This window comes from Petaurus breviceps, unplaced genomic scaffold (genome assembly GCF_028583685.1).
Source record: "Petaurus breviceps papuanus isolate PSGF00001 unplaced genomic scaffold, PetGlider_PUasm1.0 126, whole genome shotgun sequence".
Lineage (NCBI taxonomy): Eukaryota > Metazoa > Chordata > Mammalia > Diprotodontia > Petauridae > Petaurus > Petaurus breviceps.
Window position 1 is genome coordinate 537250 of NW_027185655.1, and position 13268 is coordinate 550517.

The 13268-nt window shown below is 38.8% G+C and overlaps 1 long non-coding RNA gene across 2 annotated transcripts in view; it reads right to left on the reverse strand.

Moving 5' to 3' along the window:
* Positions 1–13268, reverse strand: part of LOC138163694 (uncharacterized) — a 443738-nt gene that overhangs the window by 137829 nt on the left and 292641 nt on the right. The window lies entirely within an intron of this gene.

The following is a 13268-nucleotide window of genomic DNA, read 5'->3' on the forward strand; positions in this document are numbered from 1 at the left end:
CCTGGAGTCAGAAAGGTTGGAGCTCAAATCAGGTCTCAAACAATTCATAACCGGGGGCATCCTGGACACGTCACTTAACTCAGTTTCCTTGTCTATAAAATGAGCGGGAGAATAAAATGGCAAACCACTCCAGTATCTCCAAGAAAAGCCCAAATGGGGTCACAGAGAATCAGATATAACTGAAGCACCTCTAAAACAGTAAACCTCTTTGATTTCATAGACTTCTTTAAATGTATTTCAATGTGACAAAAGAGCATATATTTCTTCAAGGGGTGTGTGTGTGTGTGTCTGTCTGTCTGTCTATGTGTGTGTGTGTGTGTGTGTGTGTGTGTGTGTGTAAAAGAGACAGAGAGGCAGTGAGATAGACAGAGTGAGAACAGATATGTGCATCTCACTGTGATGTATTTGCTTCTCTCCAAGCCATGGCCCCACACGGAATTCTTAACATCTGCACCATCATGAATTGTATCTTGTTCACAAGAGAGAGTTATGGTGGGCCCTGTAATAGGAACACAGCAGCACAATTTCTGCAACAATCCATCAAAGCACAGACCCTACTGACGGTAGCTTAATGAAATCACTTCTTTAGATCATGGGTTCTTAACCTGGGGTCTAGTAACTTTTTGGAAAATGACAGCTATATTGCAGCATAATTGTTTTCCTTTGTTTTCCTATTTGTGTGATTTTATACAATTAAAATCATCACAGATCCCTTGGACATCCTGTGGCTTCATCCAATGTCGAAGGGGTCCATGATACACAAAAAAGACGAAGACCCCAAATCTAGACGTATATGCATACATATATACGTAAGTGTATGTGTATGTGTATGTGTATATGTATATATCCCAAGTGTGGTCATGTATTAGGAAGTTTACACTGCTCTGCTTGGTCCCAGAGGGAAGAACTAAGGACAATGGATGGTAGAGAAGAAAGAATTCTGAGTCAAAGGGCCTGGGTTCAAATTCCACCTCTGAGGCCTGTTGCCTGGGTAACCTCTTTAGGCCTCGATGTCTTCATCTGTAAAATTAGGTAGTTGTACTAGTGGGCTTCTGGGGTCCTTTCCTGCTCTAGACTCAGTCTAAGGAGGTCAATTTTGGTTTTAAGGGGGGTGGGCAGTACTTCCTAAGATTTAGAGCTGTCCAAAAGTGGCTATCTTGAGATGATAAGAGTTTCCCCATCTCTAGAAGTCTCCAAGCAAAAGTTGCATCTATGCTGGTTAGAAATCTTTCCCTTGAGGCATCCGTGGAACTAGATACCCTTAGATCCCTTCCAACTGAAACGCATTGTGATTTTTAATTTCCACTCCATTCACATCTGTTTTTGCTTCCTAAAATGACAGTGTAGATGTACCCATTACTCTGACTCTCTTAAATCTAGGTATTTTAGCTAGTGAAAGCTTGTGCCAGATTATCTAGCTTGTTGATGCTTTTAAATGGTTTATTCTTCTGGAGACCAAATCCATCCATCTCCATAGACCTCCACTGAGAGCCAGGACAAGGAATTTGTGTATCCTATACAAGGATGGGAAATCAAGCCCTCTCTCCCCACTGCCTTATGTTATGGAATTGGGTTATGGAATACTGGAGTCTTTCAGCTTTCACTCTAACACATGTGCCTTGAATTTTCACACAATAAATACTTCCATGCCAAGGATTTTCTATCATTAAAAATATGTGCATTTTTAAGAAGCAATGTAGTAAGATAGCTGGATTTTTCACTGCCTAAGAAAATCAAAAATTTTGGACTTCTCTATTAACAAAGAATAAAGACTGGAGTGGAGCGAGGTGGGTGGAGAATGTTGGCCTTAGTTCCTTAATTTACCTTTTATTCTGGTTCAAATTCGCTCACATGCTAAGAGGCAGTCCTGTGGTGTAGTGCCTAGTACTGGGCATTTAGGGTTAGTCAGAAAGACCTGAATTAAAATCCAGCCTCAGTCACTTACTAGCTACGTGATCCTGGGTGCTCAATCTCCATCTGCCTCAGTTTCCTTTTCTGTCAAATGAGAATAATAATAGTGCTACCTCCCAGGACTGTTGTGAGGATCAAACAAGATAATATTTGTGAGGTCCTTAACACAGGGCTGAGCACATAGTAGGTGCTATAGAGCTATATCATTTTCATCATCATCTAAATCAGAATTTGGGGACAAGTACCCCTAAATTAGTTATCTATGGAAGAGTCAAACAGGAAAAAAAGAAACTTCACTTTGGCTAAGAAATTCTCTTCATGATCTTGGTTGGGGGGGGATGCCTGTTCAGCAGGACTCTCTGAGGTCCTTATTAGGTCTAGGTTCTAGGTCCTCCCCTCTAGCATCTAAGAGCCGAGAGTCAATGAAGAGAGGAGCCCCAAAGGTCATAGAGAGCTGCAACACCCAATGCAGGATGTTTGCCCAGCAGCCACCAGTCACCACCTACCATGGGACCGGCAGAGAAATGCTCAGCTGAGCCCACCTGGCCAGCACATGTGACTCTATTAGAGACAAAAGGAACGACCCACCCAGCAGATTCCATACAGCAACCCATCCAGCAGGATTCATGAGAGCAGGAGGAAGACTTTACCAGAAGACAACGCAGGAAGCATGTGCTTCCATGAGTCTTGGCCATACATGTTATTCTAGGTATGTGTCTCTCATGCGTGAATCCTGTTAGTATCCAGTCCCCCCACAGATGGCATGTATTATTTTTTTGGAGGGGGGAAGGCACGGCAATTGGGATTAAGTGACTTGCCTAAGGTCACATGGCTAATAAGTGTTAAGTGTCTGAGGTCTGATTTGAACTTGGGTCCTCCTGACTCCAGGGCTGGTGCTCTATTCACTTAGCCACCTACTGGCCCCAACAGTATGTATAATTGTAAAAGAAGAAATTCTAGCTTTATTTGGATGGGGGGAGGGGGGAGAAGAATAAATGTTCTTTTCCAACATCTTTCACTATTACATTTCTCTAGGTGCTTTTGCTTGAAACTAATTGGGCCCTTTAATTAATTAGAGGTAAAGTAAAAGACATAGTTTCTTCATTAGCTAACATTTTAAGTGCACATGGACCTATAGAGTACCTTAAGATGGGGGTAACTATTCTCAATAACATATATGAGGAGGGGATGTGCTAGGGTATCATTAAAAATTATCCTTTTTCTCATTCTAGACAGCTACTAAAATGATTTTCTTAAATCTGAGGTCTGAACACATCACTCCCTTATTCAATAAACTCCCTTGGCTCCCTATGGCCTCTAGGAACAAATATAAATACCTCTGGCATTTAAAATCCTTCACAACCTGGTTCCAATCTCCTTTATCATTCATGTTATATAGTTTGCCCCTTTCTTCTCCCTACAGCAAAGGTGAACAGTCCTCCCTCCTGTTCCTCAAACCCAACACTCTACATCCCAGTTTTGTGTTGGCTGTTGCCCTCACCGGGAGAGAATTCCCTCCTCACCTCACCCTCTAAGAATCCCTCCTTTGTTTGGAAAATCATCTCAAGTTGTCACCTACTAGAAGGAGCCTTTCCTGACCCCCTCAGTTATTAGTGCCCCCTCCAAAGAAATCATCTAGTTTTTATTTTGTACTTAATATGTGTGTATTAATAATATTGTCTCCCCCCATTGAATATGAGCTTTCTGAGGGCAAGAGCCATTTAATTTTTATTTTTGTATCTCTAGTATCTAATCCTATTACTGGCATTAAAAAGTGCTCAAAAATGTTTGTTGACTGATCTCTGCCCCTCCCTCCCTCAAACTTTTACATCTAAGACAGCTGCCTACCTTGTCTGTTCCCTAGGTCTACTGTTAGGGATTTCTCACAACTTTGCCCTTGACATGAATAAAAGAGTAGAGCCCTTACAGTGAGGAGACTAGCTTTTCTGATAGAGTAGACTCCTCTGCCCCTTCAAAGCTAGATAGCACAATGAATAAGATACTGGCCCTAGAATCAGAAAAATCTGAGTTCAAATCCCTGGGCAAATTACTTAACCCCATTTGCCTCAGTTTCCTCATCTATAAAATGAGCTGGAGAAGGAAATGACAAACTAGTATTTTGGGCAAGAAAATTCTCAATGGGGATCATGAAGAGTCTGTCATGACTGAAATGATTGCTTTTAATATGATTCATTTTATTAATTATTGTCTTAATGCTTAAGTAAATTGCTTTGTCACCTTTTTGCTATGATTTTATTTCACATATTAGAGTCACTATACATTGATGATATCGATCTATGCATCTATTTCTTTGCTTTATCCTTCCAGGATTTAAGACAATGTCTCATTAAAGGAGTTTGACAAAGTGCTTTCTCATTTTTTTTAAGAATAATTTATATAACATGGGTACTAATGTTTCCTTAAAAGTTTGATAGAATTCTTCTCTCAATCAAAAAATTTTTTGTGTGTTTCTTTCTTGGGATAGTTCCTTTAGAGCTATTTCCGTTTCCTTCTCTGAGATTGGAGGTAGCTCTCCATCTTCCTAGGGCAGTTTGGTGGAGCAGTGCATAAAGTGCTGGGTCTGAAGTCAAGAACATTCCTCTTCCTGAGTTCAAATCCAGCCTTAGTCGCTGAGTGACCCTGGGCAAATCACTAAATAAGTGGCAAATCACTTCAATATCTCTGTCAAGAAAATCCCACAAGTGGTCACCAAGAATGGGACATGACTGAGCTTCCCTTTTTATCTGTAGCCTTGCTTGGTTCAGATTCCATGGAACATCACACCTTCAAGAAGGTGCTCTCCCCTTTGCCTTTTCCATTCCCTTTTGTCTTCTCTCATTAGATTGTAAACTCCTAGAGGGCTAGGACTCACTTTCTTTTTCACATTTGCATTCCCAGTACATAATGGGTGCTTATTTCATGTTTATTGTATTTGTATTATTTAAATTATCTCTTTGGTGGCCTGTTAACTTGGAGATCTATTTCTTTTGAGTTCTTTGTATTGTGGGCACATAATATTTATTCTACTGTTGTCTTCTGAGTAGTATGGAAGTAGAGCTAATTAGAGATTACTTTGTCACCTTCTATTATATTGATCCTTCCTAATCCCTCAGCACCTTTCCCCAACACACTCCATATCCAATCAGTTGACAAATTCAATCAATTTCACCATTCATTCCCCATCTAATTACTGCCTTCTTCTCCACTGTCACTAGTTCATTAACTAAAATTATTGAGCTATGTCAAGGTGCTCATCTGCCACTGTAACTGGCACCAAAGGTGGCCACATATATACACAGAAGAGAAGCCTGTGAGTGACATCAGCCCTAACTGAGCTCTTTTAAAAGGGACTTGAATAATGGCAGAACAATTAGAAATACATCCTCCTACCGGAGACAATCAGATTGATTTTTCAGTTAAACCACTTCATGACTTGCCACACCACAAAGTGAAAGGCATTTTATTTTTCCTTTGACCAAGGCAATTGTAAGAGTAGAATCAGCAGATCTATCTATGATCATTAGAATAATAAAGAAAGCTTTGCAAAGTGAACCCCCTTGTTAATTAAATCAATGTGTTGCTTTCTATTTTATAGCATTTGACCCTGATGACTGACTGAGATTTTAAAGTTATCTCTTGTCTAATTCATTCCAATGCAGTAGCTATGATGTTGATTAAGAAATGGCAGGCAGTAAGGTATAGTAACTCAGGGTGGGGAATCTCCAACCTCCAGGCCCTCTAGGTCCTCAAGTGCAACACTTTGACTGAATCCAAACTTCACAGAACAAATCCCCTTAATAAAAGGATTTGTTCTGTAAAAGTTGTACTCAGTCAAAAAGTCACATCCAAGGACCAAGAAGGTCACATGTGGCCTCATGGCCGAAGGTTCCCCACCCCAAGACGATCAAGAGCCAGCCTTGGAGCCAGGGAGACATGGGCTCAAATCATGCCTGTGACACATAGAAATGTTGTAACCCTAGGCAAGTCAGAACATCTCAGGGCTCTAGGTAACTCAGTTGCAGAGAAGGTATGAATCTATGCTGGTAGAGAGAATGTTCTTCTCCAATTCACAAGGCAATCACAGGTCCAGTTCCCATTCCATTGTGTGCTAGTCACTGAAGGCACAAAGCCAAAGCAAATCTTGCCCCTTGCCCCTACTTTTGCCTTTTCCCTTCCTGCCCACCTGGTCAATTATTTTCAGATTCGTTCACTTTTGCATATTCTTACATTCATTCATCTTATACTCTGTCACTTGATGATCTCAGATTCCTACAAATTCAGTTATGCAGGTGATTTCCAAATTTGTACTTTCAAGCATAACATTTCCTCAAAGTTTTAGTTAGACACCACCAATTGCCTGCTGAATATCTCCACTTGGCTGCCCTACCACTAAGCCAGATTCAGCATTTCCAAAAAACCTCATTGTCATAACCACAAAATCCATTCTCCCTCCCAAATTCCCTGCTTCCATTAATGGCACAGGCACACATTCTCCACAGTCCCTCAGGATTCCAGTGATGGAGTGATCTTTGACCCATCCCTCTCCCTCCATGTCTATATACAAATCTGTTCATTCTGCTTCCAAAATATTTTCCCCATCACCTCCTCTCTAGCCAGAGTCACTACCCTAATTCCTTAGCTTCCAACTTAATGTCTTCCCCTTCTAAACTCTGAATAATCTAGCTGACAACACAAACTTCCAAATTTCCGTGCAATTTCCCTCTTCAAAATTTTCAGCAACTTTCCATATCTATAGAATAAACTATGAACTCCTTAACCTGGTAATTAAATCCTTTTGCAATCTGACCACAGCTTGCCTTTCTATCCTGGTTTCACATATCACCTTTTTTCCACACTCTTCCTCCTCCCTCCACCCCACCCAATATACTAGTTTTGACCTTTATTCTATTTCTTTACCAGCACCAAAAACATCATTCACATGGGCTGTCCTCCATGCTGATAATGGAATCCCTCCCCATTCAAATCCTTCCATGAGATACTTAGCTTACCACTCCACTGATATTTCCATTCTCTGTCAAAATGCCTAGAGGATAATCAGCACTTGCTGACTGACTGACCTGAAGTGATCTTTCTCAAATTTTCTTAGATTCCTTCTGCTGTATTTGTCCTTTGCAGTGATTGTTTTAGTTAGCTAAGTAGAATTCCTGACATGGAGTCAGGAAGACCTGACTTCAAATCCTCAGACATTCACCAGTTGTGTAACCTTGGGAAAGTCACTTATAATCTTCTGACTGAGTTTCCTCATTTGTCAAATGGAGAAAATAATAATACCTACCTCCCAGGTTCAAATCAAACAAGATAACATTTTTAAAACCTTTGCAATTCTATATAAATACTAGCTATTATTATTGCTAATAGCATGGTCCTTACAGGGTTGTTGTGTGGCTCAAGTGAAATACCTTATTGAAGGTGCTTTGCAAACCTTTAGGTACAATAGAAGTGTTATTTATTATTTTTCTGTCCAGTCTCAGACTTAAATGAATATATGCTCTATTCCCCTATTCAACCTCCTTGAAGACAAGAACTGGCTGGGTTTGCATCTCTAATGTCCAACACAATGACTTGTACAGTGTAGTCTTTTTTTTTCCTTTTCTCTGTCTTAAAATATATATATATTCATATATATATATATATATATATATATATATATATATATATATATATATATATATATAATTGAATTAGCCAAAGGAAGAAAGACACAGAGATACCAAAGATGGGGGGTATATTGTGGTCCAATCATGGTATAGTGGATAGAGCACTGGACTTGTAGGTCAGGAAGTGGCAAGGGTATGACATCATGTAAAATTCTTCACCAAACATTTACTAGATGTGAGACCTAGGTTTGAGCATTTGACCCATATTTGCATCAATTTCCTCATCTTTACTTTTATTTTTTGCTTTTGTTTTGAAAGGCCAACTGGGGTTAAGTGACTTGCCCAAGTTCACACGGCTAGTGAGTGTTAAGTGTTTGAGGCCAGATTTGAACTCAGGTCCTCCTGACTCCAGGGCCGGTGCTCTATTCACTGTGCTACCTAGTGGCCCCAATTTCCTCATCTTTAAAATGGAAAGAGTGAGAACACCTACTTCCCAGATATATTATGAAGGTAAAATTAGATATTCAAAAAGTGTTTTGCAAACATTAAAACATTATATAAATGTGTTTAATTCAGTTGTTGTCCTGACCCTTCACAGCCCCATTTTGTCAGGCAATTAAATGATCTGGCCCAGGCTCACATGGCTAGTGAGGCCAGATTTGAAATCATGAAGATGAGTCTTTGGGATTCCAGGACTGGAACTCTGTCCACTGCACCACCTACTTGCCCTAATGCCAGCTTACTTAATGGCAATAAAATACTGTCTTCTTCGCAGTCTCTGCATTTCTTGCTTCCTCTTCGGTACCTCCAATCCCCACACAATGATGCCATAGACAGGTTAATATAAAAACTGGTTCTTCCTACAGCCATTCAGTTTTTCTTACTGAGTTAATAGTAAATCAATGAGCATAATCAACTTAAATTTTATTTATGTGTGCTAAAGGATTCCAAAGTCAACTTCAATGTTTTTCAGTGACATATATATATATATATGAACTAATCAAATTATTTCCTACCTTCCTAGATGAAGTCCAAATTTCTATGTATTAGTGGAATATTTCAGAGTGAATTAGTTCACCATAAAGCCCTCTGGATATACTTGGCTATCTAATATTTTAGAGTAGGAAAGGTTTTACACAAAAAGAGTCATTTTCAAGGCCAAATGTGCATATTAGCGAACCCAACATTTTGCTTTCAAAGCCTAAGTAAATACTGTTTGTTCCTGTGAGTGTAGAGTTTGGCTGTTTCCCCACTTTCGCCATTTAATGATTTTGGTGATGTTTTACAAGATAGTTTACCAAAATTAGAAAAAAAATTTTTTCATAAAGATTTTCAACACTAAAGAATGTCTTTCTGCTTATCAGCTTAATAGGTACCAAATTAAAAAAGAATTTTCTTTTCTTGATCTCTAGAGCAAGAGTGTGGGGAATTATGTGTAAAATGAACTACCTCACCCCACCAAATTTTATAGGGTTGTTGTGTAAATCATGTGAGATAATATACATAAGTCCTTTTACAAATCCTAAAGTGATATAGAAATGTTATAGGAAAGTTTTCTTTCTTTCTTTCTTTTTCTCTCTTTCCTCCTTCCTTCCTTCCTCCCTTTTTTCCTCCTCCTTCTCCTCTTTCACCACCACCAAAGTCATTTTTGGTTTTCTCATTGTGAGGACCTCAAAAGCCTCCCAGCTCCACTATACAAAGAAGCTCCAGAGAGATTTAAATCCACTGAGGCATCCTGTAAAAATTAGCTTAGCTTTTATAGTCCAAAACTTTTCTCCACTAATATGAATCAGCAACAATTCCCTCTGGGGTCAAACATATATTTAGTAATTTACTTGCTAGGTGTAGAATGGGACAGTATGTTACAATCTATATCATAATCGCAATCTAGGTCACTGGATAGAATGTGAATGTGAAAAGGCTAGAGATATTAAATCATATCCTTGCTAGTAATGAATTTGTAATCTAAGAAGAATGATTCTTAGCAAATTCCTAACTTGTCCTTTTTCATTAAAGTTAATATAGCAGTATATCAAGAAATTTCTCTGTTCTTTGTTGTTTTAAAAGGATTTTATTTATTCCAATTAAATGTAAAGACAATCTTCAGTATTTATTTTTTAAAGATTTTTAGTGTCTTTAATATTTCTTGAGCCAGAATGACTTTCTATTATTACCAGTTCATATAGGCTCATAAAGATCTGCACATAATGGTGATAATTCTGTATGAATGTGAAAAAACAAATGTTCACACGAGGATGGGTGAAATCAGATTCAAGACAGCTTTTGATACAGAATATGAATTCTCAGTGCTCCATGGTGATTCTTTGAGGCAATAAGTTGCAAAAACTTACTGATTTGCATTGATATAAAGAATTGCCACATTGGGAGGCTCTCAGATTGATGAAATCATCATCCTGGATCAAATAATAATAACTCTTTAAGTGTAGGTGTGTGTGGTCAATCTGGGCAATACTGTTTCGGCTCCCAACATGTGTCTTTAAATAGGAGACTTTAAGAAAATGAGACTAATTTTCTCACCTGACTAGTTAATTGGCTCCAAAGGCAAGTCCAAAGATTATTCCAATAATGCTTTAATTAACAACTGTGTCCCTGGAATAGCTGTAAAGCCTCCCAAGGTGATACCTTTGAAGACCAATAGCTATTTGAATATATGAATTCTAATGTTTGGATATGTTCAATGAACTACGATCCAATCAACGACAAGTCAGTAGAGGAATAGAGGAGACTCACTAAATGAAAGTGGTCATATAAGCAAAAGCTGCCTAAACCTAAGATGGAAACTGTTTGCACACTGAGTGAGGAAATTGAGAATGTATATTAAGCTGAAATATATCTAGAATGCAGACTCAGAGCCCGTGGAGTTAGGAAGGAACATCTATCTAATTCAACAACAATGACCTATGAGCAAGGAAAATAAAAACTTGGCCCCTGCCCTCTAGAGCTTACATTCTGTTCTGGAGCATGATGGCAGCAAAGGAGATGCCTAAACAAAGTGATCTAGGGAAATTTTAGAAGGAATAGAATGTTTTTGATTATCTCCAGTATATATAGAATGGTGGCCCACTAGCAGACTCCTTTTGCTTCTAAAATATTGAGCATTTTTATGTCATGTACATGAAGGAAGTACTCAAAGTATTTAAAAGATAAATACACTGAATCTCAAAGAAGCATTTCATCATGCCCACCTCCCTGTGCCTGTGCCAATGTCTTATATGGCCCTGAGTCTTTATGAAGAATGAAGTATCTGCAATGCCCTACCAAGCTGGAAAGACTTTAAGTTAAGAACAAATAATAAATTGCATGCCTGCCATCCAAAGACTGTCTTTGATCATTCAAATCAAGACTAGCCAACTAAGTTCATCAGTGTCCATCACCAGATCAGTGGCAAAATGATGAATGTTTGGCCCTTGGGAACTCTTGAAGATCATTAAGTAAATTAAAGAGGGTCTAGAACACAAAGAGTTAGACATGACTGAAAATGACTAAGCAACAACAAATGAGTCAGGGCGGTTCCTCCTCTAAGAAAATCATAGAGGATCTCTAAAGTATGGAAGCACATCTATGTACCACATGGACATACTGTAAGTCACCCCAATGGAATTAAAAGTATTCTTATGACCTTAGAAGACTATTGTAATATTGCAATCCAATCAAGAATATTGTGTTTTGGTGATAAATAGTTCATTCTCTAGTATTTCTTTTATGCTGAAATGTATAGAGGGAGGCTTATGTTATTTAGATTTCTCTGTGATCAATGTAGGTACTCCCTTCAACCCGGGAGAGCATGACCCATCCATGATCAGTGAGGGATCAAATCCTTAAAAATAAAGTGCAAGTAGAATAGAGTTTGTAGTGCAAATGCATATTGTGGATCAAGACAGGCATTGAAAACCAGGAGATGAAACCTTTGTTTGATACTCCGGGCATTAATGAGTCTAAAAAAGTACTCTCTGAAGAATATTCTTTTCTGAAAGGCTGGGAAATCCAACAAACATGAAATAAAACATTTGTGCAAATAAGTTCAGCAGAAAGAGCTGAACAAAAAAAAATCATTTTTATCAGATTTGTAGTCAAAACAAGCATCAGACCATGTAAAAATTCCAATGAGTGAAAATAATAAATGCTCCAATAAAATAGCTAGAGCAGCTCCCTCCCTTGGCTTTGGTTTCCAAAAGGAGGCACTTTTCAAGATGCCTGAAACCCTGCCAAGTTCAAAGAGGAAAACAGCAAAAACAGCTCCGTTGTCGAGATCAGGTCCATGACAGAAATTAGCTCTGATTAAAAACAATAAAAGAAAAAACATTTCCCCCCAAAGCATTATTTAGACTGATTTAATATCTAATGAAGACTTGTGTACATGAAATATTAAAAGTTTTCCCAATGAAAAAGGAATGAAGGGCTTAATCAGAAATGTGTGCTCCCTTATTTATGACATTAATATGGTGCCTTTTTTTCAAGGATGAAAATCCGTTCTTTGGAGAGAGTTTGTAAACTCATGTTTATATCCATTCTCCTCAATCATAACAGTCAACGACTTGCTCCATTGCCTGTGGAGAAAGTATTTTAGAATATCATAGAGAATGGTTCAATAATTAAGTGCCTTGAAGTTTTAAAAAGGGGGCCTCTAATGATATCATTGGGAAGTAAATAGGATCACAGATTGAAGGCTGGAAGAAAACTCCAAGAACTTCTTATTAAAGCTCTCACTTTACAAATGAAGAAACAGCCTGAGGGAGATTAAGAAATTTGCCCAAGGTCAGTAATTTGCCCAAGATAGTAAAAGTGGAGAAGAGATTTGAACTCAAGGGCCCTGGGTATTTTCTTCTACTGTATCTCACTAATTCTAATCAGTAACAAGGATGGAGAATCTTTTTTTTTTTTTTGGTCTCAGGATGCTCATATCTAGGAAGTCACCCTTCTCATGGTGGTCTAGAGTTCACCATCCTAGCTCCTCAGGAGACCATCATCTCACCATCTTGTTGTCCTCTGCCAACTTGCACTGACAGTGCTATCTTAATGCCTCATTTTACTTACCCAGGGGCTCCCTGCATCATAGATTGAGGTCCCAGCCCTTCAATATCCAATGCCCTGGGTTCTCTTTGCCTCATTGTTTGTAACACATGAATTAGTTTTACATATTTTAAAGCAGAGCTCATAACACTCACATATTGAAAGGACATTTCTTCTGTTCTCAGAAGTGAACAACATGGGAAAAGATGATAGGATCAAAATTATGGAGAAGTGAAAGGGACCTCTGAGGTCAACAATACAATCCCACCCATTTTACAAGAGGAAACTGAGGCATAATGAGGTTAAATGACTTTCCAGGGCAATGTTATCTTTTTGAACAACAACAAAAAAAGTGGTCATAGACTCCAATGGTCACACCATTTTGAGTATTACCTTCAAGAGAGTAAGTCATAGGACTTCCAGTGTCACCCAGGGAGGCCACAAGGATTTCTGAAGCCTTTACTGATGAGACAGATGGAACATTAGAGATATGAGATAAGATGCAGGGTGTGACCAATCAGAAAAGTAATCAAAGAAGACTATGCTTTGGAGCCCCTCTCCTTGGACCTGCCTGTGTGCTTTCACCAAGCACGACCAATTCCAGAGCAACTCTTCCCCTCCCCTCTCCCTTTCTCTGTGCTTCTCTGTATGATGAAGGCACTTCTGGACTACCTGATATCCCAGGCATTCTGAAGCCCTGTTTGCTCC